Consider the following 25,239-nt stretch of genomic DNA (forward strand, 5'->3'; position numbering starts at 1 on the left):
ATGATGGGAGTTATAGACTAAAAAGCATAAGACTGCATAACCCAGAACTAGCAACACCCTGTCAATGAAATTTAAAGTAGTCATCACAGTTCATTTGTGCAGGCCTTCAAGCAGGTTCAAGTCAGTAGCAACTGCTCATATACTGAACAGTTTTATCTTTATAACAGGATATCAAGTTAATCGAACATTAGTATTGAGTAAATATAGAATAGTTTATTTTGATAAATATGTTATCTACAGAAATGCTAAAGTTTCATACAGAGAAATATCAGTGTTCTTCAGGGTCATTATCAATAGAAATCTATATCCCCTAAAGCAACATCACTGTTAGAATGAAATATGTTGCAATTTGAGTGAAGAAACACCCAATGTGATTTAAACTCCTCCAAGTTTCTTCAGCTAGAGGAATATTTCTCACTAATCTACTCAAGAAAATAACACTTAAGCGTTAATTCCATCATCAAAGTATATCAAAAAGGAATTACTTTGCATCTCTTTTTCCATATTGGTATGTAACACATATCCTTATAAAAGACTGTTTTCAATCACCAAAGATATGTGAAGTAATAATTTATTTTAAGGCTGCAGCTCAGCTAAGGAGATCTCAGCCCATTAATTGTGTATGGTTTAGGAAGCAATGCTACCCTCACTGGTAATCCGGCTGAAGACTCTTCACAAGCTTTGTAATTACTGCTCCAATGGCAGAGATCGAAGTACGGTGGACGGACAGCACACATGCACTGAGAAGTCCACTTACCCACCTGCAGAAAGATAAGCTTGTGGAGGTATCCTGGGGGGGGGGCATGTCACAGGCACAGAGGCATGGCATCCTGAACCTCTCTGCTTCATCCTCCTCTCCCCACGAGGATCGATGTGACTTTACACTAAACCTAGGGCTACCATACTTGATTTCCTCCTGTTATAGTCAATGGTACGCGGGTGGAAAAGCTGCCCTCCCACCCGGCCCACAGAGAATCAGCACAACAGAAGATGCATTAGTAGCTGCACCAGTGGGTCACTCCTTACTGTCAATTTAAACTAATATTGTTTTGTTAATAAATTGTATTAATCAATTAAATTTATAATTACACCTTAATAAAAGTGGTATTTCTGAATAAAATGTGCATTCCTTTTTAGATAAGGCATGGGCATGCCACAGCAGGCAACAACTTAAAAGGCATTCCTTGATTCCTCCAAGACAGCACCTGCAGTTTTTGCAAGCAGTTGTACTAAAAGCAATTTTTGTATTTTTTTTAATCTGATGCCCAATTAATCAAGGATACTTTGTTTAGTTCACATGAATGGTTTTTAAATCTTTACTCTAGTCAAATATCTTATGTTATAATAATAATTTACTATCATTACATTGCATTTACACCCTGCCTGTTTTCCCTCTTGCAAGGAGCCCAAAGAGGCTTACATAGTTACTAGATTTACTAGTAGTTTAGGCTAAAAGTGAGTGACTGGTCCAGAATCTAATAATCTTCATGGCTCACTGGGGGCTAGAATTTGGATCTCCCAGATCCCGAGTCCAAAACTCTAAACACCAGACTACACTGGCTCTGCAAATATGTAAATTTTAGTTCATGAAGAAACAAAATAGGCTGCTATTCTTCTAGCAGGGGACCATACATATATAATGTAAAATATAGAATACTAGTCCAGTAAATGCCCTATCAGCTCACCATTGGTCACCAAATGAGCTTACCACCTCTGAAGATAACCGGTTTTGGTAACATTCCAGAGCTCAGCAATGGAAAAGTCACTAAGAATTCTTACTGAATCAATCCTGATACTGGAATGAGATTATCAGGCAGGTACATTTAGTTCATTTTGGAACTTGACCTGAAACACTGACTTTGGCTCCAGGTTTTAGAGAGGCTCCTCATCCTCAGTCAGGTGCTGTCACCTGACTGCCAGCCAGGAAGACTCAGTGCACTGTTGCCTGGGCCACGGCAAGGGCTGAGGTAAGGAGCAGATGAAGAGGAGAAGGTGGTCTAGGTACTCTTGTGAGTGGGCCCTCTGTGGCGTGTGGGTTCTCAGTAGGTGCTCAACCATGGCATGACAACCCTTTGATCTCAGCCCTGTACAAGCATTTTGTGTGTTCCCACTCCTGACGGTTCGGTCAGGTAAAATGTTTATGAAGATAATGTAAAAAAACAACAGCAAGTGAAATGCAGGAGAGAGCTGAGACGTATAATTTGCAAGGAGGGGCAAGCTGCAACTCTTGGCCTGATTTCAGAAGACCTCTGCAAGACATATGTTCAGCTCCTTGCAAGAGTCACCTCTCTGCCATCGTAGCCCTCAGGGTAGGTGGGGAAAGAGGGGACATGCGGCCCCTGATAAACCACCTCTGAAGGAATGTGGCCCTCAGTAAAGGAAGCTTCCCTCTCCCCTGTGTTAGAGAATAAAGCAAGGACACACCACGTCTTTAACATTTATCCACTCCTGGTATAGCATCTGAAGTGGCCCTGAGAGGTAACATTTTCAAAGGTTAGCTTTTCACAAAAATACTCAAGAAACATTTGCTTAAATATAAAAACATTTTATGTAGTCATTAAATATTTAACAGTTCATGTTGAATGGTTGATTTCTCAAAAGTTAGCAATGATTTTTTTTTACTTTGACAGTTCTGTCATTCTGTTCTGATAAGTGCTTCCTAAGGGCAAAAAACAGACATTGCTTTAGATCCATGTCTAGCAGTTACTGATGATGATGATGATTCAAGAATAGATGCAGGGACACTGATCTATGTCTTAAAAGCCCCTACCCTACCATACTAGGATCCCAATCCAGTTGAGGGGCCCTCCGCCTACTCTAGAACAAAAATGGAAAAAAACATCTTGGCAGATAGGGATTCAAAGTAATGTCTAATAGGAATTGCACTCCCAAACAACAATGGGAAGGCTCCACATTCCCCACTTTTACCCAGATGATGCAACCTAAAAAAATCTAAACAGGAGCTGGGTACTGATCTGGGACCAGGGGAAGGTGCACCATTGGCTCTGTGTTTGTTTCCCCCTTGCAGTTGTGTCAGTCCTTAACAGTACACCAGTTCTAGTCATTTAACATACTACCAGGAGCAGGTCTTTTATAAATCACTTGTGCCTTAATTTTCCATTCAAACCTAACTACCCCCAAAATAATTTGTATTACAGCAGAGATAGCTTAGGAGCAGATGCTCTTACTGTGAAAATGTATCCCCCCACCCACTACTGTGAGGACTGCAGCTAAATGCAGGGGGCAAGCAGAATTATGGGGGTCAAGGCTCATTACATCACATCCCTGCTAACGGAGAAGCAGTGGTACTGCATCTCTGCAAGCACTGGCTCCTCTATACAAAGGAGGAAAACATTCAAAACTAGCTTCCTCTACAGGCAGGCACTGTCAGAGTCTGTTGACAATTGAAGGGGGAAGAATGACATACATATTTGGAGGACAGTTCAGAAGCTGGCTGTATTCAACAATATGGGGAAAAGTCACTTCCCTTTTGGATCCAATAAAAATAGGGCTTATGCACCATTTAGGAAAGGTATAAATTTTTAGATCCTGGCTCATTTTTCAAGTAGTGATATGCAAAAGTTTTTAAAATGCTTTCTTTCCCTATTTTCACTTATTTTTATGTCAGTATTTATTTTGCCACTGTTATGATTGATTCCTATGCAACCGTTTGACATTAAGAGAAAATTATTGTGGAGGGTTTTTTGTACACAGTTATCATTTTCTGTCAAAAGGCATTCCTATTGTATCTATTCTCTCCAGCATTTCACATTTTAACCACTGGTCTGTGTCTAGATGTCATACATGTGGCTAGAAATCATACATTGGACTCTTTCTCTGAGAAAGGGCACAGCTCCAAGATTTAATCTCTGACATCTCAATTTTTTTTAAAGACTCAGGTAGCAGGGATAGAAAAGTCTTCTGCCAGAGTGTTTACAGTTCTGCTGGCAACTGGAGTAGACAGTTCTGGGACAGACAGGAAAAGAGCTCCTCATGCTTATGAAATAGTATCCACGTAGCTAAACCTTCCCACAGGTCTGATTTTCACCTGTTCAATCCCTACCACCATAGCTTATTAGCAAACACCAATATTAGGGGAGCAGAATTTACAGGACTGCAAAAGCATGCTGCTATCTGAATGCAGGCATCTGTCTGCAACCAACACTTGCTAGAACATATCATCTTTTTTGCAGTGCAGCCAGGGAACATTTACAAACAAAGCCAATTTCCAGGTGCTTCTACAAACAGGCCTACTCTCTCTGCATAGAAAACAGACTACAGATTTAACTTTCACATGCTTTCTGCTACCACTGCTCTTGAGAAAGTATCTGGACTAAATGGCCCATTGTTTGTTCTTCCACACACCCTAAGACAGTTCCAAATACTCATGGCTTCCTGACACCATAAAGTTAAAACGTTGTACAGCAACCAGAGCCAGAAACAGTCCAGAAACAAGCTACTTCTATTTAATCTATTAATCTATTCCCAATCAACAAGAAATAAATGGGAAACATGAGACCTATTAGTGATACATATTAAGTCGATCTGTAAGAATTTTTTCTTTTAGCTTGAAATGCTTTAGTTGCTGGTAGAATGGATATCGCATTGCTACTTAATATCATTGTGCAACAGATAAAATTAAAGTCAGAATCAGTTTTAAAAGTCTTAAGAAGAGCACAAATAGCTTACAAATATTTTACAGGACTTCTCTGACTGCACAACACAAGGCTCTGTTAAAACTTAGAGTTGCATTTCTCTTCTCATAAAGCAATGCTGTTTTAAATTAAGGCACAATGAATAAGTAAACATACAGCTGGGTTTTAGTCTCAAAATCACCTACTCTGAAGTAGCTGTAGTAACTTCACTGGAACGTCTTCAGAGTCAGCAGACCTATGACTGTGGTGTATATCTGTTTAACTGTAATTTAAATTGTGAAATATCCCAACAAACAATGATGTGCTAACATCTTTTTCCTTTTTCTACAAGTTTAGTTTCCTGCATTCAAAACAAAGAGCTGCAGCAGTACTCTAGGCAGAAGCTAAAGGCAGCTAAAATTGCTGCAGCTAATCTAGGAATGAAAGAGCTACTTTGCCTGTATTTTCCCCCCAAAAGCAAAATGTTAAAGTCGTTGTAATAAGCACAGTCAATGGTATGGTCTGTTTCCTTAGGCCCTAAATCAGCCTCTCTTTTGATAGTTCAACAAAACCCACGCTATCTATTAAGCCTTAGTGAAATACAGTGACCAGGCTGGAATAAATTAGAATTAAAAATCATACTATAATTAATTATATTAACATGTTCAAGGAAATATATACAGAAACAGGAAAGCGTACATATGTACTAGCTTGCTGGTACAGGGTATAAAGGACCAAACTTCTGCAGGCCCAAATATATAACCAGAAATATCAGAGTTTCTGGCTAGAAAGAAATTCTGTGTTAATGTACATGAGCACTATACCATCACAGATTAAACCGCTCTGAGATTAGAACGTACGGACCTACGTGTTACATGTGCCTGTCGTCAGTGTGCACTGACTGGAAAGATGGATACTATCATTGGCTCTGTTCTCCATTTACTGTACAACGTGCAAAATTATCACATTATTATTACATTACATTTATACCCTTCTTTTCTTCCTCTTGCAAGGAACCCAAGGGCAGTTTACAAGGCACTCCTCCTCTCCATTGTACCCTTACATCAACAACCCTGTGAGGTAGGTTAGGCTGAAAGTCTGTGACTGGCCCAAAGTCCCCGAGTGAGCCTAAAGAATGCAGATCTTGAGTTCCAGTCCACACTGGCTAGTGCTCCTTCTGTAGCTCCCCTCTCCCTTCTGCCTTTTCACACTAGAAAATACAGTTTCTTTTTTGCAGGGCACATCTATAAAGCAAAGCAAATTTCCAGCTGCGTATGGACCAAGATCTTCCGTCCCTTCAGTGACATGGCAACGATAATTCGAGGCTTTTGAAAATTCGAACCAGGCATTTTGGTGCCTGAAGCAGAGCAACGAACAGTGATCCTGACCCTCCTCTCAATCAAGGTGGTCACAAGCTGGTCAACCCACAGCTGGTCAAATTATTTTGGAACAAATAATGACCCACCTTTCCCTTCCCTGGCTATAAAAAATACAACTATAATAACATTAAATAATTATCCATACATTGCTCTTTCATAACATCTAAAATCAACATCTAAAATCCATATATTGCTCTTTCATAACATCTAAAATCAATTATTTGGGCTTAATCTGGCTTACTCTGGATTGTGAGGTGGAGACCCAAGTTTAATCAATCCATTCAACTCATTTCATTCTCTTAACTAAGCATTCTAAGTTTCTGAATTTTATTGCTCTACAGTAAATGGTTTGATAATTCCATTATCTAGTAGTCTACTTCACCAAAAATCTAGAATGAATTCCTGTGAATATTCTGTATTTTTCTTTATTGTACAAAGACTGAAAATGGAACCTTCAATGTCAGCAGTGGTCCACTCTGACAGTGGTTCATCCTGATGGAGGAGATTCCTCTGTGGAACTTTGCTTCTGTTCAAGACCAATTTGTGGTTCCATTCCCAGGCCTACTTCCAGTAACCTGAGCAGTTTACAATGCCCTATGATGATCCTACCCTAGCATTTGGGTATCACTGCTCTAAATACCTGATGGGGATTCCTTTTTTTCACTTGCATACCATATTGCATCAACCAAAGAAATGTCCACACCTTTATAATATAAGATAAACACAGGCAATACCTCTGTGGCAATGCTGAACCTTGCTCTCAACATAAGGAGAAACTCTTCATTCAAAAGAAGGATGGAAGAAAAGCTACAAGCCAGAACACTTTTTAAACTAGCAAAAGCTCTGAGAGTAAATGAGAGAAAGCTCTGACCGAACTAGAATGCAGTTTTGTTAATAGAATCCATGCAAGCATTAAACAGGCTGTCAGGGAAAGGAGTAGCATGTTTTGGCCTTCTGTGCCCAACGAAGAAAAACCATTGCCTTTCCTTCCTCTGCCAGTACCCAGCAGGCTAGTAACTTGTGCAGGCTTATTTACAAGGCTTATTTACATTTATTGATCTCCATTCTTGGCAGTCAACACACGTTGCACTCTGAATACTTGACCCTATAAAGACATTCAGGAGTGAGAAATGAGCTGAAACACCTCTTGACAACTCTCCGTGCCAATGCACTTTGTGAAGAAAGCTAACCTATACACTGAGTTAAATGCATGTATATATACAATAACTCACCACAACCAGGCAATCCTTATCTAGTTGACCTAAGTTGTTAGTGAAGGAACTTGTTGAGCTATGTAGACTTTTGAAGCAGTATAAGTCTTTATTAAAGTCCTTTATAATTGCAAATCTCAAATAATTCAAAAATATCATTCAGAGGAAGACTGTTGTGACTGCTTTTTGAAATCTGTTCCAGAGTTCTGATTTTCCCAAACAATTGGAAGCAAAAAGTTATGCTAAAGCTCCTTATGATAGTGAATGTATCAGGTGAATGAAACTTGAGCTGTGAAAAAAAAAGTGAACCTCAAAAGACGTTATCATCTATAAACATGTAATAACAACCATGTGTCTAGGTTACATGATACAATAGTTAGCCTCCTGGACATTGAATCCATATGCAATGCTATATTGCTTTTGTATCATTATTGAAACACATCTGAGAACAATAAATATCTGGATGAAAAATGGCAACCACATAAAAGAATTGAGAGAAGTGAATAAAGGGAAAATATCTACAATACAAAAGTCTGTTGATCAAGCAGTCTAGACATATAGTTTTCTGCCGTCAACTAAAGTTTTAGCAACTACAAGAGGCTAATAGTAAATAATTTTTGCATATGCACCTACAAAGCATCCTAGTCTCCAGAAACACCAACGGCACAAATTCAAAATCTCATTTATATGTTGAATTAGCACTGGTACTGGCATCATGCCTGTATCATCCTTCCCCAACCTGGCATCTTCCAGTTGTGTTGGGCTACAATTCCCTTTTTCCCTAGCCAACACAACCACAATGATGGGAAATATAGTCTAATGCATCCGGAAGACACCAGGTTGGGGAACAATGTGATATTTGTTTAACGATGGTAAGTAAAACAAAAGAAGAACCGTTGAAAATACAAACAAATGTAACATATGTGTACACTGTGTAATAAAATGTACTTGAGAATTTTGTATGCATATTAGAGTTCAGTGGATTAATTATAGTAGTTGTGTGCACTTTAGCACTTGTTGGTTGTTTTTAATCATGATGAGTGACATATTTGTAAAAACTGTTTCTCACAGTTGTCTCTGTAGTAGAATGACAGCAGTATTTAAATACACTGGGCATATTTAGTCTCTAAAAAACAGTGGGTTAGATCCAATGATACCATGAGTTCTACGCCCAAGTTCCTCCGACGTCCCTGCTAACAGAAAAGGGAATATGATTTCTGCTGATTTCACTCCTACTGCACCTCACAAAATCTGCTCTCTCTTTGAACATTATGAGGATGAAGCCAAGTCAGGAAAAAAATCACACACCTTCCATGAAGAAGAGCCTACAATGATTCAAAATCCCTTGCATTCCTGGAAGGATCTCTACCATGAATGGATGGACATGACTGGATCCAACTAGGCCAGGGGCCTCAGACTCAACTGACCTGGGGGCCGCTGGAAGTAGAGTCTGGGTAAGGCTGGGCCGCATCACGTACCCCTCCACCGCGGTGGTGGTGGGCCGCTCATCCCGCGTCGCCCCTGGAGGCCACAGGGCCCCTCCCCCGTGCCCCGCCCATCTTGGCAATTGGCCCATGGGCCGCGAATTTGAGATCCCTGAACTAGGGGTTTTGGTTTGGGTTTTTTAGCATTTTTGATGGGCAAACTTTCCTCAGGTCAGCCAGATAGGTACATATGAAAGTAAAAGCTTAGAAGTCCTTTCCCAGTTCATAATGTTGACACACACATGATGATGGTGTCTTATGAATGTTACTTATATGTCACTTCCTAAGAACTGTGGTTCCCAACATCAGACAGAGAGGAGGGCAGCTAGGAAATTTCATTTCCAGCACCCTGCACATGCAAACATTGTAGCATCATCTTGTTTTAAATTGTGAACTGAACAAATTCAAATTCATCAAGCAGGTGATTATGATCTTTACTTAGCACCTTTTGTATAATGCTGTCAAACCTTTGTATAATGCTGTCAAACCAACCCGAATCAAACCAGTATCTCCAGTGTGGTCTTACTGTGATACTCCTACTTTCACAATGTGTTAAAACCTGATTTGACAACCTAAGAGCACTTACAATCCAACCCACAACTTTATTTAAAAGTTTGCTCTCTGAGTTCAAAGAAGGGGATTCCCAATTAAAATATGTGAGCTTTGCAGTTTTAGTCAAGAATTTTTAAAAGCTTTTCATTTTAATTTGGTCTATACATGAAGTTCTCTATGGCAAATATTGTTCCACACAGCTCTTTGTTACAGTACTTTGTATGAACCTCACTTTGGTTTTGAAGTTAGTATAAAAGAACTGGTGTTCACTCCTCAAACAGCTAACATTCAACCCTTAGAATACACAACTGACAGAGATAAATGAATTAATCCCTTGCGAAATCAGTAAGAGAATAAGATATGCACAATTTTCTCCTTTTAAAATCAATGGGATAAAAGTACCAAATTTCTTGCTGGATGAAACTCAATGTGTAGTAAACCCCAAAGTTGTAGGACACACGGGTGGCCAAAGTTAAACCCTGTATACCTTCCTACCTTTCCAAATCTGCACTTACATAGTACTATGTAAGCTATATGGGAATCAGCATAACAACAACTTAGATACAAAAATAAAACCTTATTTAAAACAAATGATTGTGTTTAAGTCTAGAATTGTACTAGATGTGTAAAAATTATTCTATAGATGATAACTGATTTAAAATATCTTGTTTCTTCAGCTCACAGAGTGTGGGAAATATTTGGCATCTACTCTCCCTAACAATATGTTAACAAGAACAATATTTCTTTTTCACAAGAATATGCTTCTAATGCCTATATTATTAACACAAATGTTGTAATACAGATAAACAGATTAAACATTACAACATACAGGCAAATTCATACATGCTTATATTGAAAAGAAAAAGGCAGTTAAGTAAAAAGGCTAAACAATGTCCTTACTTTAAGTAGAAGAAAACAAAACAGGGAAAAGCTCCTCTAAAATGAAAGCATTAAATCACATTCCATAAACATTTAAATGGACAATTCGCTGACTATTTTAAAGACAAACACTGAACACTCTTCCCTTCACAGCAGAATAGAGATGTAATATGAACAGCTTACTGTGGATAGTGGTTTAATCAGGAAGTAGCCATTATCCTTTCGATACAGAACAGTGACAGCTCTCCAAAACAACAAGCCGTGATATTTCTTTTTTTCAGTTAAGAGGAATGAAAGGACAGATACTACAGTATCCCAGCTTTACTGACCCCAGAGGTCAGCAGATGTATGTTATAAAAAGCTATCAAAGAAACATAATCTGAAGCAAGTATTTAGAATGCTCTATTTGTGGGAACACCTAAAAATCTCTCTAACACAACCTCTCTCTCCCTATGTTACTCACAAAACATGGCTGTCTTATTCAGAGATTAGCAATTATTGTAATGAGATACTGCCGGAGAGGGTCAAATAGTACTTCCTGCAGTTTACACATCTTGATTTCCTGGTAAACAAACTGAAAGGCAGGTGGAGCACTTAGATCACCAGTAAACATTCATGTTCATGTGACCAAAACCAACCCAGGTGAAATATGTGACTTGCAAAATATAAGGTAGTAATTGTTCTACTGAACTGTGACAACACCCTATCTGAAACAATTTTAAAAACCTGCACAAGCAAAAGGCATATTTTTTTCTTTTAATAAACAAGTCACTGGAATTTTTCCCTGCATTATATTATTCCCCTTGCTACAATAAGGAAATCAAGTCCCTGAAATTAAGTAAAGCTTAAATGTTCACCAGCAAAAAGGAAAGAAACCACTGCTAAACTTTTCCAAGAACAAGAAAGCTGCAGCAAGCATAAGATTAAAAACAGATCATACAAACCCGTCTCTCCTGGAAAAATAATTCTACCAATATAAATGCCAACTATTTACAAGTGAAATAGTACAAGTTTTAGTCTTTTCCTGTAGAAAGAAATCCACAGGTCTCTAAAGGAAGTATGATTAAATATACTACTTACTGACAAAGAATAAAAAAGGAACTTCTTGAAGTCTGGGTTGAAATAACCACAAAGGGAAAAAAAACTGCATGTAAATGAACTGATGAGAAATATCTCCAAAGATCCACTTGTCCAATCTTGTGTCAAGACGGCATAGCAACACTTTACAAATAAACTGACCCCAATGTAGTCTGCCAAAGACTGGAAGCAAAAGCACAAGGTGTTTGCCTTAGTGACAGATAGTTTTAGTAAAACAATCATTGCAGGACCATGGAGAGTCAAGCAGCCACAGGTAAAACTGCCTGACACACTGGCATTTGGCACCAATCAAAACAGTCACCACTTTACAATGGGAAATCCTTAGCTTGCTCAATTGATGAGACTACTGTTACGCTAAAAGCATGTACATAAAATTGTCTTCAGACTTTCCATGGTAACTGGAAGAAGTGCTAACATACCATCATTAATAAATTTTGCACTAGATTCAGAACAATGTTTTTAAGCAACAATGAGAACAGAAGTCTTTTAAACACAGGCCCTGAATGTGCTATGGGTAGATCCATAAGTATTGACTAATGTGGTCTTCTGCTGAAAAAGGCACTCTACTGCACAAGTATGTACATCAGCAGCAAAAGCATATCTCCACCAGTCTTGATATCATGGTGCAGGTAGGGAAACACACAACACAATTATATCACAACAGCAGTAAGCTTCACGCATGGTAGGTGATCTTGAGATGGCCCTGAGTGCAACATGAAATTCTGCCCTATGAGACTTCCAAGGAAACCTCACCGAATCTAAGGGCCACGGAAACTTAAAATGCAACCTTAGCAACTTTGACTGAGTTGGCAGTGGAGAGTTGGGGTTGTTCATATAATACTAGGTGTAGGAAGGGCAATTTTCATTAGGACTGCTGGTTTTACCCTTTTGTCCCTAGCTACTATGAAAATAACCCTCCCCTCATGTACATTACAAGTTACTTTTTTAAAAAAGCTCTTAGGAAAACTTCTCCCCCACCTCCAAGGATAACTGGAATACATGAGGATGTGTGATTTTAATCAAGATCGGAGCTGGGAAGGGTCAAATCCTTCCCAGTTCCATGAAAATTGAGTCCATAGTGTCTAGTATTACTCTTTAAGAAGACATTGTTGATAACAATGCATTTAGTGGCACATCTAGGCTGAATTTGAGCCTGTAGAAACTAATCAAGACAAATCTTATTACCAGTGAGAAATACAAATTCAATGTGCTCTGACTGTACAACAGGTGGAAAATCCAGCATGGCCAGATTTTGGTGTTTCAAAAGGTACTATTGGGATTGTATGGTTATTGTTACTGTTGTTCTTATGCAACTATACACTTAAAGCTAGACAGTATGAATATTGGCAAGATGAGGCTGCCTATTTGTGCACAGCTGCAAAGGATGAAGGGAGAAATAGGAACAGAGAAAGGAGTGACCCATTATATCAAATCAGGTGTGCTGCAAATGGTGGAGGTTGGAGCAAAGGAATAAATGGAGATGTGATCCTCTGTGGAGGATTCCCTGTGGAGATCTGATCCTTTCAGTCTTAAGAATTAAACAAATACTCCTCCGTGTCCTCCACTTTTTCAACACTTCCCCAACTTTAAAACCACTCTAGAAAAAGAAATATTTGCTCCCTCCATGTTTTCTGTGGCTCCTTTGCAGAGAAATGACTGCAGTTCCGACAGCTTTTTGAAAACTGCAGAAATTTAGGCAAATTTAATGGCTAGGAAGTAAATGGGGGAGAAAGTGGTACACTTGCATTAACTGCTTCATAACTGGAAATGCACAAATTTTACCTCCATTTACTTCCCAACAATTGAATTTGCACATATTTCCTCTCTATTTACTTCTCAGTCCGAAAATTCTTGCAAATATTCCTGGTAGGTTTAAAATAAGAAAGAAGAAAATGCTTAGACCATGGCAGAATGAGACACAACAAATGAGGCACCTGCACTAGCAATACCTACTGCCACCATCCGCTCACTTAGTTTCATGCAGCCACCTTCTCAGAATGAGTTGTTTAAGTTGCCAGGGAACTGCAGGAACTGCAGCTGCAAGGATCCCAATTACAATCCCCAGTGAGCAATTCTGAGGCAGTTAAAGTGTTGGGCAAGACCAGTGTTCTAGTCCCCACCCAGGCATGGAGCTCCCTGAATTATTTTGAGCCAGTCACTGATTCTCAGCCTAACTCACCTCACAGGGTGGTCTTTGTGAGGGTAAAATAGAAGAAAGAAGGAGAAACTTGTAAGCCACCTTGAGTTCCGTGCAGGAGAAAAAAAGCAGGGTATCAATGTAATGTAGTAATAATGATGTTTATTTATTTTAAAGCCAGGGATTGACAGGGAGAGTGGCTAGAGTGGAGAGAAGCCAAGTTATGATGCAAAGTCCCCTGGGAAATGTGCTAGAGCTGCCTAGAGGACTTATGGGGAAGGAAGGAAAAAGAAAACATCCGATCATCTGTCAGACATACCATGGGTTGTTCCCTGAACAACCAACTCACTGTGCCATATCCACATCTTCTCTCCCCTCGGTCTTCAACCCCCCTCAACTGGAGCACGGCTCAACTAAGAGTGGCTTAATGTGACATACAAACCCTCCCTTCATCTTCATGGTCCATTGCATTAAAACATTTTCAGGAAGTGAATCATTTTGGAAAGAATTTCACCATGTGGTTATGTATCATGCAAGACACTCATTAAGTAAAACTCCTTGACATGGACATAGAAGTAGACTCAGCAGTAGATGTTAGTGATGCATCCACTTGTGTCACAGTCCTGCAGTGCTAACAGTGAAATATAGATGTAGGTCTTGTGGTTAGGATAATAAGACCCTAACAGATGTACATCTATGTCAGTCTGTTTCCCAACACTCACTCCATTGCCAACACATGTACATGCTCTCCATTGAGAAACAGTTTCATTCACTTCCTCCATCCACACTAGCAATGCTATACATGCTCAGAGGTGTTTACTAACAAACTGACTAATAATTAATCCTCAAATGACTACAAGATGCGTGTCTTGCTGTTCTTGCATCACCTTTTAAGTCTTTATGTAAGTGCTTCTTTCTTTGGAATTCCCGCCCAAAGGTAGGCAGGATACAAGCTGAGGGGGCCTTGCACAGCCTGCAATGCCCCACATCAACAAAACTGGGGACGGTAGCAATATGAAATCTGTACTTTTGCCAAGTCTGGCCACCCCTAGCATATTATCTTGCAGCATTCTTATTTTTAAAAATCCAACCGTTTTCTCATAAGCAGTAAACTCAGACACCAAACAACACATGTAATAAAGAACAAATAGAACCTGTGCGCTAGAGATACAGACAACATTCTCTCCATTCATATAAAGCAAAGGATTATTGTGTATTATGCCTGGAAGGGTGTATTGTTCTGGCCTTGCAGATGTCTAACTTCTCTGAATGTTACGTTACTCTATGGATACCAGTGACTATTTCAAAAAATTAAGAAAGCATTGAAGGAAACTGCAGGCACACAATCATGCTACTTTTAAGAATGCAATGAATGCGCAGGTTCCTAAATACTGGCAAACATTTGAAAATTGTGGCAGTGAAAAAGAAGTGAAGGAACAAGGAGGAAGTGGATACAGGGAATGACCCTGGGAGGTGTCCCATGGAGAGACAGAGAATACCCATAGTTGGTGAAATGACACTTACCATCTAAATCAGGTCAAATAACCTGAAAAACCAGTTTCTATTGAGATTATTCTGCATCTCTTTTGAGAAGTACTTGCAGCACACCCACTGCATATGACACACTATGCACACACTCCTACTGAGAGACTGCCTTATCAGGTGAAGTTACTCTGTTCAGAAGTATTGCCCCTGTTGCAGGACTGTTGCCCCAAAGCCACGTTGCAACTTTGAGCATTGTGCTGGCACTCTGAGGTCATCTATGATGCTGAACTGGTGCAACTAACTCGGGGGGATGTTGGTTCGATGTTGGTATTTGACCCAGACCTCGTGTGTCATCAAGTTGATGCAAGTCCTTCTAAAGACAGTTGCCTGAGCACCTGAGCTTGTGCATAACCACTTAGGAAATCCAAGTCTAGACAGATGATGACAGGCTACTGTGCGTGCACCACACATTGTTACTAGTAGTGAGAAGTCCACTTGCCTTGCTCATATAAGACTGGCTCGAAAATGGGATGAGGGTCTTTTTTTTCTTTTTAATAACTGAGAAAACACCATTTCTTTTCCATGCTGGTCCAAAGTCATTGCCCATCTTCTCTCCTTTGTCAGAGCTCCTTAATAGCCCTCCTGATACACAAACACTTCTCCCTCCCTTTCAAGGCTTACCATCTAGTGAAGCAAGAGCAGAAGCAGGTGGGAGGGTGTTTCCTTTCTCTCTCCTTGGAGCATGCAGGAATTGTGGCTCCACTCCCTCCGGGCATCAATCACACTGGGATCAAGACGATAACTTCCGCAACACTGTAGGCATCTCTGGAGCAATTGCCCAGTTCCTGGCAAAGGGGAGCCATGTCTTTCCCACACGCCAAGGAGCTGAAAGGCCTAAAGGTAGTGCAGGAGTTTTTGTTCTACTCACTGCAGCATTCATTCTGCCAGGAAATGGGACAGTCACAGATGCTAACTACCAACTGTTGACACTTGTACTCAGCCTTTACAAGGAAGAAGAAAACCTGTATCTGTGGTTCAAAGGTTATGGAAAAACAGGCTGCTTGTAAGTAATGGGTGTTCTTTGGCCATATATTTATACGAGTTCATGACTTACGAAATTGTTTCTTAGGCAGAACAATCTTGTGGGTGTTGAGAATCTATAGTGGAAAAATACACTTTCCAAGCACTGGAGGAGGAAAAGTGGAGGTGCAGGACTGCCACATCTTCTCCCACTGGTTCGTGGAGCAGGACAGCTTATGCCTGCAACAAGCTCATGTAGCAACAGCCCCTTTACATGCTGTTATTTCCCTCTATTGTTGCCAGAGGGATGTCTGTAAAATCCTGACACGTATGGGGAACCTCATTTAGCTCAGGGGACACACTCAATTTTAGAGGAGTTTCTCAGAGGCTGCAGGGTGGAGGGAGGGGAAAGGAGAGAGCCAAAAATACAAAAACACCATAAGCATATGGTAGCTTAAACATACTACCGTCCTTAACCAAGACTTAGGAGAGAGATTTCAATAGGGAAAAAACCTGCAGAAAAGTCGGAGAGGTTGGGGTTGGAGGAGAGGAGTCACGGCTGTCTGGGAAACCCAGGAAAGCCTGGCTGGGACATCAATGCAGAGGGATGTGGCCCCTTGTGCTGAGGTTGCTCATCCCTGTCCTATGGTGTCTGGAACACCCTCCAAGGCCCTATCCGCCTTTACTGTAAGCAGGAGGGCTCATCTCGTGCTGCCTGAAGCAACCATTTGGAAAAAATGGATTTAGAAGGAAGAGAGTCCCTTTTTAAAGTTAAAAAGGATCTTGATTCACATATGGAATATTATTTTAAACATGTGTTTTCAATTCAGACAAGTTCTTTATAACTATAATCCATGAAAACTTCTATTAATAAGGTTTCGTGTTTAAAGTTATTGTCCACTTCTGCATTCTGGCACTTTTAGCTTGATTTTAATCAAATGCTAATTATTCACTACATCTTGCATTAATCCCACTAAGCTGAAGACACTTTCAACTAGACGAGTGATGAGTTGTTGTCAGTTGTAGTATTATTTAGTACACTGATTTTTTTTTAGTATGTTCATATTCCTGCTTTCTTCGATCATGTGGAACTCAAGGCAGTGTGTATAATGTTTCCAAGCAATTGCTCATTCAAGCATGGACTAGACTCATTTAGCTTCAGTAAAACAGTTGCATCATATGTTCTTCGGTTCAGCCCTAGGACAGTATGGAATTTCTGGTGGTAGTAAATTTACGGAATTTGCTGCATGTGGGTCACTTGGGGTCAGGCACCACAGGAATTTAACTCACGGTACAGATGTACTCAACCACTTTTCTTTGGAAGCAGACTGTACAAGATGGGTCAACTTAAAAAAGGGGTAAGCAACATGGTGCTCCAGGCACCCCCCACCGCATTACTGAAATTCACGGCAGCAGAACAGAAACCAGAACAATGATAAAGGATGGGAATAGGGAGCATGTGGCCTTCCAAATGTTGTTGCACTACAATTCACATCATCCCTCACCACGGGCTATACTAGTTAGGGCCAATAAGAATTGCAGTCCACCAACAACTCAGGTCCACATGCTCCTCACCCATTTTAAAGACAAGTTGGCCCGTAAAATGAGTTGCCATACTTTGTATCAGTGTCAGCACGATAATAATATTTGTGTGTTCAAACAGCAGGAGAACTGCACGGGTGGGCAGAATCTAGTGGTAACATGGCAGTTCACTGCTGATTTTCAACAAGTTATCTCAAAGCTTCCTATCAAAAATCCCTTGAGCAGGATTTGAACAGGGAACTCAGAGATTGTAATGAATACATCACATCACCTCTGAAGTCCAGCTGCCTATATTGCTGGCTATATCCCATAATAAAATCAAGACATGGTGAGGTAAACAATTTAACACCTGCTTCTTACATTTTCCCAGCATTATTATTATATTATTGCTAGACCCAGAAAGAGCATTCAAATTTGTAGACTGGTATAAATGTGGGCATTTATTTCTTCTTGTTGTTGTTATTTTAGTAGATATAAGGAAATTACATTCCTGTATCAGCTTTATACAGATATGATAGAAAAAGATTGTATCTGAATATTTGCTATTATATAGATTAATAAAGCTCTGCTTGCTCAGAGTGACAGCTTTCAAAAGGGTTTTAGCCTAAATTTCTCCCCCACCCCCACAATACTACATGAAAAAGGAACTGAATTCACACTATCTCCTCTGTAATGCTAGTTAATTTGTACTGGGTACTGTGTATTAAAATATTCATTAATATACAGCTCTTAAAAGGTTTAAGGAGAGAAAAGGGAGGAGGAACACTGATTCAGAAGCTTTGCTTTTTCCCTAGAAAATACATAAAAGACTGTGAAAAGCAGTAAATATATATCCTTTCATTTATCCATCAACAGAAAATAGACACACCAGCCTGTGAGAATACAATATTCATTTTGCTGCAGAAGAACAGACATTGCATAACAATGAGATTTGCTAATGAAATCAACCATCAACCTGGAATACATATGTATTAAACCAAGACCTCAGTGTCATTTTCTTTTTGCATCGTTTGTTCTTTCTCTGATTCCAGCACTCCCACCCCGACTTTCAGTATTTTGTCCTTCCCTTCAGTTTTCACAGCTTCAAATATAGATCTATTGTACGACATTGCATAAATATTACAGATGCAATGCTTTTTATTTTAACACTTTCCCCCGCTAAATGTAGATGCTAACTGCATAGGTTCTATCAGCATTGCTAATGTACCCTTGAAGGAAAAATCAATGGGTGCTAAGGAGACAAAGGAGGTTTATTTCTCTGGAAAACTGTTGGGAGTATTTCTCATCAAAACTGTTTATGATTTAGACTGTGTAGGTGTACAAAGACATACTAATATATGAGACCATATACAAAGTTTAAGAACTAAAAGAGCTTCTATCAATACTAGCTCAATTCAGCTTTTCTTGTCCTCTAATAATTACAAATGGCTATAGTGAGAAACTGCAACATGCAATTACATTTTCATTCACTGGTATGCAAGAAGACCCTGCCATCTTATTAAATGTGATTAAAATAAACTTAACGATCCTACAACACCTGCAGTATATAACCTGGGCATATACGTGGTTGTTTATCTGAAAAACAGAATCCAAATGCTATTTTAATATTATTTGCTGAAATTATTGATGAGCAATAATGCTATCTGCAAATGTGAAACTGGTTTTTAAGAAGAAACTGCTAAATACAAATATTCAACAATGCAGTTTTTTTCTGAAATGCATTGTTTGAGTGCGTATACTGGATTTAATTAACCTGCACAACTAAAAAAAATTATCAGTACATCCTTCTGTTGATGCAATTAATCCTAATTCATGGCACCATGAATTTCTGGGTATAATTTCGGAGATAGCTGTATTGCTACCGACTAAAAGAGTAACTTAGCAAGCAGTACTGCTGTAGCTTTGTGCAGACCATACAAAGCTCACTGAAATTCAGAGGACTAGTGATGGATATTGGACTTGGACATTATGCCTATATGTTGGCTGTCTTTTCACCAGCCAGTCCTACATCACACTTTAAGCTACCTTCCTAGTTTAAAAGAGAAATTCTACAAATGATGTAAATAAATCAGGGCTTGGCTGGAACTGTCATGCATGTAAATTTCACTCACAGAGCAGAATTCCTTGTACAACCCATGAAAAGTTTCTGTTGGTTTCTCATGGTTTGCTCCCTGGCATCCCAGCCATGAACATTTGTGCCAGCATTAGTTTAACATTATATTGTGTTCTGCTTGGGGCACAATTATTGAGGGAGGATTATGTTCGTCTTTGTTTTTTGGTCAGCTCTTGGTGATTTTCTCATTTGGAAGTGGATCACCGGGGAAGTCTAAATTGTGTTTTGGAAACAGGTTTGCACAAATTGCCCAAGCAGAGGTTTTTGAAGATTGCTCAGCTTCCAGTGTCCAGTGAATTGCAATACAAGTTGATGTCAAAGACCACCTCCATCAAATTCCTTTAAGGCAACCATGCTTCTTAACACTCATACACTCAGAAGTCAATCTTACATTCCCTTTGAGTCCAAAAGTTCTTATGAAAGTCACAAAGGCCTCTTGGAGTTAAAGAAGTTGATCCTGTTTTTGTTCTTCTTTTACTTCCCCCTTCACTCTCAATTGTGTGAGCTAATAAAAAACTTACAAATTTCTATTGTAAAAGAAAGCTCATGTAATGCTATTTGAAATGCAAAGCACTGTGAAGAATAAGAAAAAGAGTTATAGAAAACTAATCTGACCATTTTCCAATAATTTCCATGCTTATCCTGCACACCTCCCCCCCCACTGCCACCAAATCAGTTCATACTATGTTTACAGTGGAACTGAGCAGCAAATAGAGTTAAATTAAGGCTAGGTTCACTTTCCAAAGCAAAGACTACAACATCAAGGGTTTGAGAGAAAACTAATTTTAATGTAACAACCTTGACCCTAGAAAGCATAGGGTCGCTTTTCTTAGTGATGAACTGTGATTGATTTCTATAATTCTAACAATTGTCAAGTGAGGGGAAGAAAGAGTGGTCCAGGCACGTTATAGAAACACATGCCATTTTAATCTTAACAATTATTTATTGCTTTGCAATACAGGTCAACTATCTGATTGAACATGATAGAATATATTTTTAGGGCCACAGGCATTTCCCACTGGTGTCAATATTTTCTCCACAGATTAAGGACAGCAGATGGTCCTTAGCATATGCAAGAGCCATATCAATTTGAAAGACTGTTATCTAAAGAAAGGAAGATTCTAAATTGGCTCACCAGAGAATGCTTAAAATTGTATTAGTCCTATTTCTACAAATATTTGAGAAATTAATCATGGATGTGTGTTAGACTCTTTCTCAAAGCCAGAGGATAAAAAGCATGGAACTTTCTATATACCAAATTACAAATTATAGTCCAGTGCTATTATATTTGAAGCAACTCGAATACAATCCTCAACCATTTACCATAAAATGAATGGGATAACTCCCAGAATAAGTATTTTGAAGAGAGTACCCTTTAGTTATTTTTACATTGTTGTACAAAGCACTTTAGAGAATCTTTGAGTTGGCAAAACCAAATTAGAGCCTTTTGAAAATAATCACAAGACCACAATGCACAAATTTATTGGTATTCATAGTCTGTATTCATATTTTCCAGATGAACAAGGCAGCACTTTCAGTACATAGGAAATTATTCTAAGCACTTTCTTGAATGAAGTCTGCCTCATACAAGACGAGTACCATAAAACAATAATTCCACTAGAGGATTATCCGTAAGATTAAACACATGCCGTATTATTCTCCTGTTCTAGGTCTGGCATCACAAACAGTTACAGAAAAAATGGAAAATAGTCGTTTTTCTCCTGGAATCCAGCTGGCCTCAACCAGCATCCAAAAAGCCTATTTCCCTGTCTCCCAGCACCACAGGGTGTTTGAAAACCAAAACATAGGGCTTTAGTATGCAGAAGTCAGCCAGCAGAAAAATATGGTTCTTTCTCCTTTAAGCCATAAAGTTACCAATCTTTTAAATCAAAATCAAAGACATGCATCACACTGGCATTTAGCTCTGATCAAGAATAAATCCATTATGGTAGTCCTTGCAACCTGGTGTCTCATCCCCGACTGGGGCTGTCTGGGGATGATGGGTGCTCTATTTTAAAACACGTGTGTGTGTGGGGGGGGGTACCAGGTTGGGTACACTGTGGGGCAACACACAATGGTTAATCATCCTTGGTAAAAAGTTCTGAAAATATGCACAGCACCATGATTTCAACCATTCCCATTGGTCATTGTCATGTATTTATTTAGTACTTTATTTAGTACTTTAGGTGTTCCTAAATACCTTTTTTTCTTTTATCTCCCATGGGTATCCAGCAGCAAATGTTAGCTTTAGGGTCTAGCAGAGTCTTTCTTTTAGATTGTTGAGCCTTTTAATTTTAATTATGAGGATTCCAAGCTTGGGGGAAAAAATCCCCCCTGCCCCCAATTCTGGAAAGCAAGCACACTTAAAAGCTGTCATTTAAAACATTTAGGCAATAAAGCAGGCTTATGTTTCTATTATAATGAAACAGCTCAATTTGTCCTGAATTATGACGACTACTATTTATCTACTTTTAAGGAATAAAAGCAGAGGACAATTTATTAAAGCAAGAGCATAACTCCTGAACACTGGAAGGTCACAGCCTGTGAGTTGAGCTGCTAGCAAAAACATCTCTGATGCTCCAGAGCTGCCATTTTTCTTCCTTGACAAAGACTCCATCTGCCACAGAGCCATTTACAGCCTCAGAGTCAGAATATCAATGATTTCCAACCATTCTGCAAGTCTGCTTTCACCTTGACATCACCTCTGTAATACATCTAAAACAGATGATACATACATCCCTTCTGCAAGCTCCACGCCCAAGCTTTATGCAGCTGATAGGCATTTAAGCCATTTTCTGATGAGCCATTTTATACTCATGCCAAATTGGAAAACATAGGAGTTTAAAACTAGAACATTTCCTACTTTTATGTTCTACCTACATGTATTAAACGAATTAGAAGTCCCTCACTTTAAAATGTAAGGGCAGAAATTATTAGCACCTATCTGCATATGTAGGGCATGCTTACAAAAGATTGGGAAAACATGCCTGGGCTCTATGTGCCAATTTATATATTCAGTCCTTACAAATCTCACAGCACTAATTTCAGTTATCCTTTGGTGGCCTGTATAGCAAAAGGAAGGAACAGCAGTCCACAAGGAGAAGAGGGACACAAATCTATGTTTATCTAAGATACAGATTTCATAGTTCCTCTCCAGTCCCCCACACCACCACCCCACACCCTGACAACACATATGGAATGCTGAACTGGGAGCAGAGCACACCTGCCGAATTCTCACCTAAATATAGCTCTTTCACTGTTCCCATACCACTTTAATGCCTGTAACAGAGTACAAGCTCTCCAAAGTAGTCAACGGCTTATTAAAAAGCGATCAGAGCCGTGTGTTGCCTGATATATGTTGCAATATATACAGAGCTTCCTCACTGCGCAAAGTGGACCTGGCCTTGGCTTAGGATGAGATGCTCTTCACATATTTGGTACAGGAGATGCTACCACAACGTTGTGCTGGTTGTTGCTGTAGCATGGAAGGATGGAACCAAGGCTGCCTTGTCCTGCAGTTCTCAGTAGACTATTTGTGCAGGTTTCTCTCAGGCAGACCTTCCCACATTTGGCTTTGTCTTCTTGTTATTGCTGCTTCAAGGTACCAGAATTTTAAATGCCAGTAATAAATATGTAGTATACTTGTACCTGATTTTAGGGCATTTGGTGTGCAGAGTTTCAATTTTCTGTAATGTTAAAGATATGAAATGACTAATACAAATATAAAGTAGTGATGTCTCTCTACATCAAGAAAGAGACACCATTCCTGTTGTGATTTTTATAAAGAAATCATACAATTTAGTTATTCTTGGCTGGTGTTTTAAGCAAATGCTGAGACAAGGGGGAAAAACCCTTCTGAGGCCAGGTATTGAAGCCAAATATTACCTCTGCTGTGGAATTCTAGATTTGTAAGTTATGCAGATGAATTGTGCTGCAGAGATTTAGGACTGTACCATTTCAAACTCTGGGTTAGAGGTCCCAGGAAAACAAAGTTTTATGAAGAAGAGAGTTCTAACTTAGCCTTCCTCCTAATACGATGTTTCTGATTTGCCGGTAGAGTTCTTTTCAGGAGAGTGAGTTTATAATCCCATACTTATACTTTGATATGGCATAGAACAGAACAGTAGTAGAGTTGGAAGGAGTTTGTCAGGCAATTGAGTTCAACCCCCTTCTCTGCTTCCACATGTGGTCAGTCATCTGGCTGCAGGCCTGCACCTTTCCAGCTTAATAAAGGTGGCTTGACATGCTCACTCAATGTATAATTACGCAGGCAGACCTGAGAACTTTGCAACATGATAGATAATTTCTGAGACAGAGCTCCATAAATCAACTAATGCTGCCTAAGCCAAATAAAGGTAGCACAGATCCATGACATAGTGGCAATCACAGTATTTACTACTGGAAGATCCAACTGTTCTATAAGTTGTACTCTGACTCCATAAGTACCTATCTTTGCCACTCCTTCCTCTAGTAATAACGACAAACTATGGTTGTCATCTGTTCTTCAAGGCAATTATGGAAACCCTTAAAATATTACCATCAGTACAGTCTCAAAGGCATACAAAGCTGATCTATAGACAGACAGGTATGTGACGGTATGTACTAGCATTGTTACAGCAACATCCTCTACCAGACACATTCTTGTGATAATTCTCATTAGAATTTATAGGACGATGATCCCATTATCTGGAGGGGAACTTGTGTGTTTGTGTTATGCTTTATCTGGGATTGATGATGGATCCCAAACATAATTTCTGTTCAAAACAATCCAATGATATACCACCTTACTGTTTTAAAAATCTGGGGACTTCAACACTGCAAATCTCATAGATAGATACCACCCCACATCTATGAAATACAACATCATCTACAGTAGACTTAATTATCATAATTTTCATCTTGTGTTTTGACACGACTGAACTTCAAGACTATACACATTTAACTAGAAGACCCACTGAACTTAATGAGATTTATTTCTGGGTCTGTTTGCACTATTAAGATGTATTACTTTATTAAATAATACAAGTTGAAAACCCATTTTTGTTGAAGTACTGTATATGTTGAGGCAGAAGTTTGGGCCTATTCTGGTTGGATATAAGCAAAATCTTTTTTTCAGTCTAAAGTTCATGCAACTGTATTTCTAAACAGAAAAACATCAATTTATTTCTTTAAGAACTGAAACACTATTTGTTCAATTCAGAAATAAGCAAAAATAGCATTCTAACTTTCTGCCTGTACAAATTAACTTTTAAAACTTTTAAAAATATGTCTTCTCTATATCAAACATATCCCTTAAGCATGCTATACAAACTTAACTGTAAACAACAATTGATTTGGAAGGCTTCAGCTTTTCCTAAGCAATACCAACCAACAGGAATCCTCGTGGTTTTATTCAAATATATTACTGCTATTTAACTGATAAAACCAGCTGGTCTTAGTAATAAAATACTACAGAAACTTCAGTTTACATCTGAATCTTCCTAATTACCATCTGTACAGTACTGCTTAATAAACTACTTATTACTCCTAATAGGTGTTAATCATCAGCTGACAATCAAAATCTGTTCTTTATCCCTTTAAAGAAAATGACACTAACTGTGCGATCCTACCAGTTCTATTCAGATATAAGTACTGAATTGAAAGAGACTTACTCCTAGAAAAGTGGCCTGTAATCCACAAAATCTTATGCCATATTAAATGTGTTT

General features: G+C 39.1%; 1 protein-coding gene across 3 annotated transcripts in view; it reads right to left on the reverse strand.

Moving 5' to 3' along the window:
• Positions 1-25,239, reverse strand: part of LOC123021762 (bromodomain adjacent to zinc finger domain protein 2B-like) — a 153,232-nt gene that overhangs the window by 119,772 nt on the left and 8,221 nt on the right. Inside the window, exon 1 of one of the 3 annotated variants that reach the window (XM_044426810.1) lies at positions 10,323-10,668. The exons of the other annotated variants lie outside the window; for them this stretch is intronic. The gene's annotated coding sequence lies outside the window, so the exon portion shown is untranslated. Of the gene's footprint in view, positions 1-10,322; positions 10,669-25,239 lie in introns of those variants that run through there. 3 annotated transcript variants of the gene reach the window in all.

This window comes from Varanus komodoensis, unplaced genomic scaffold (assembly GCF_004798865.1).
Source record: "Varanus komodoensis strain SLA01 unplaced genomic scaffold, ASM479886v1 scaffold183, whole genome shotgun sequence".
Classification (NCBI taxonomy): domain Eukaryota; kingdom Metazoa; phylum Chordata; class Lepidosauria; order Squamata; family Varanidae; genus Varanus; species Varanus komodoensis.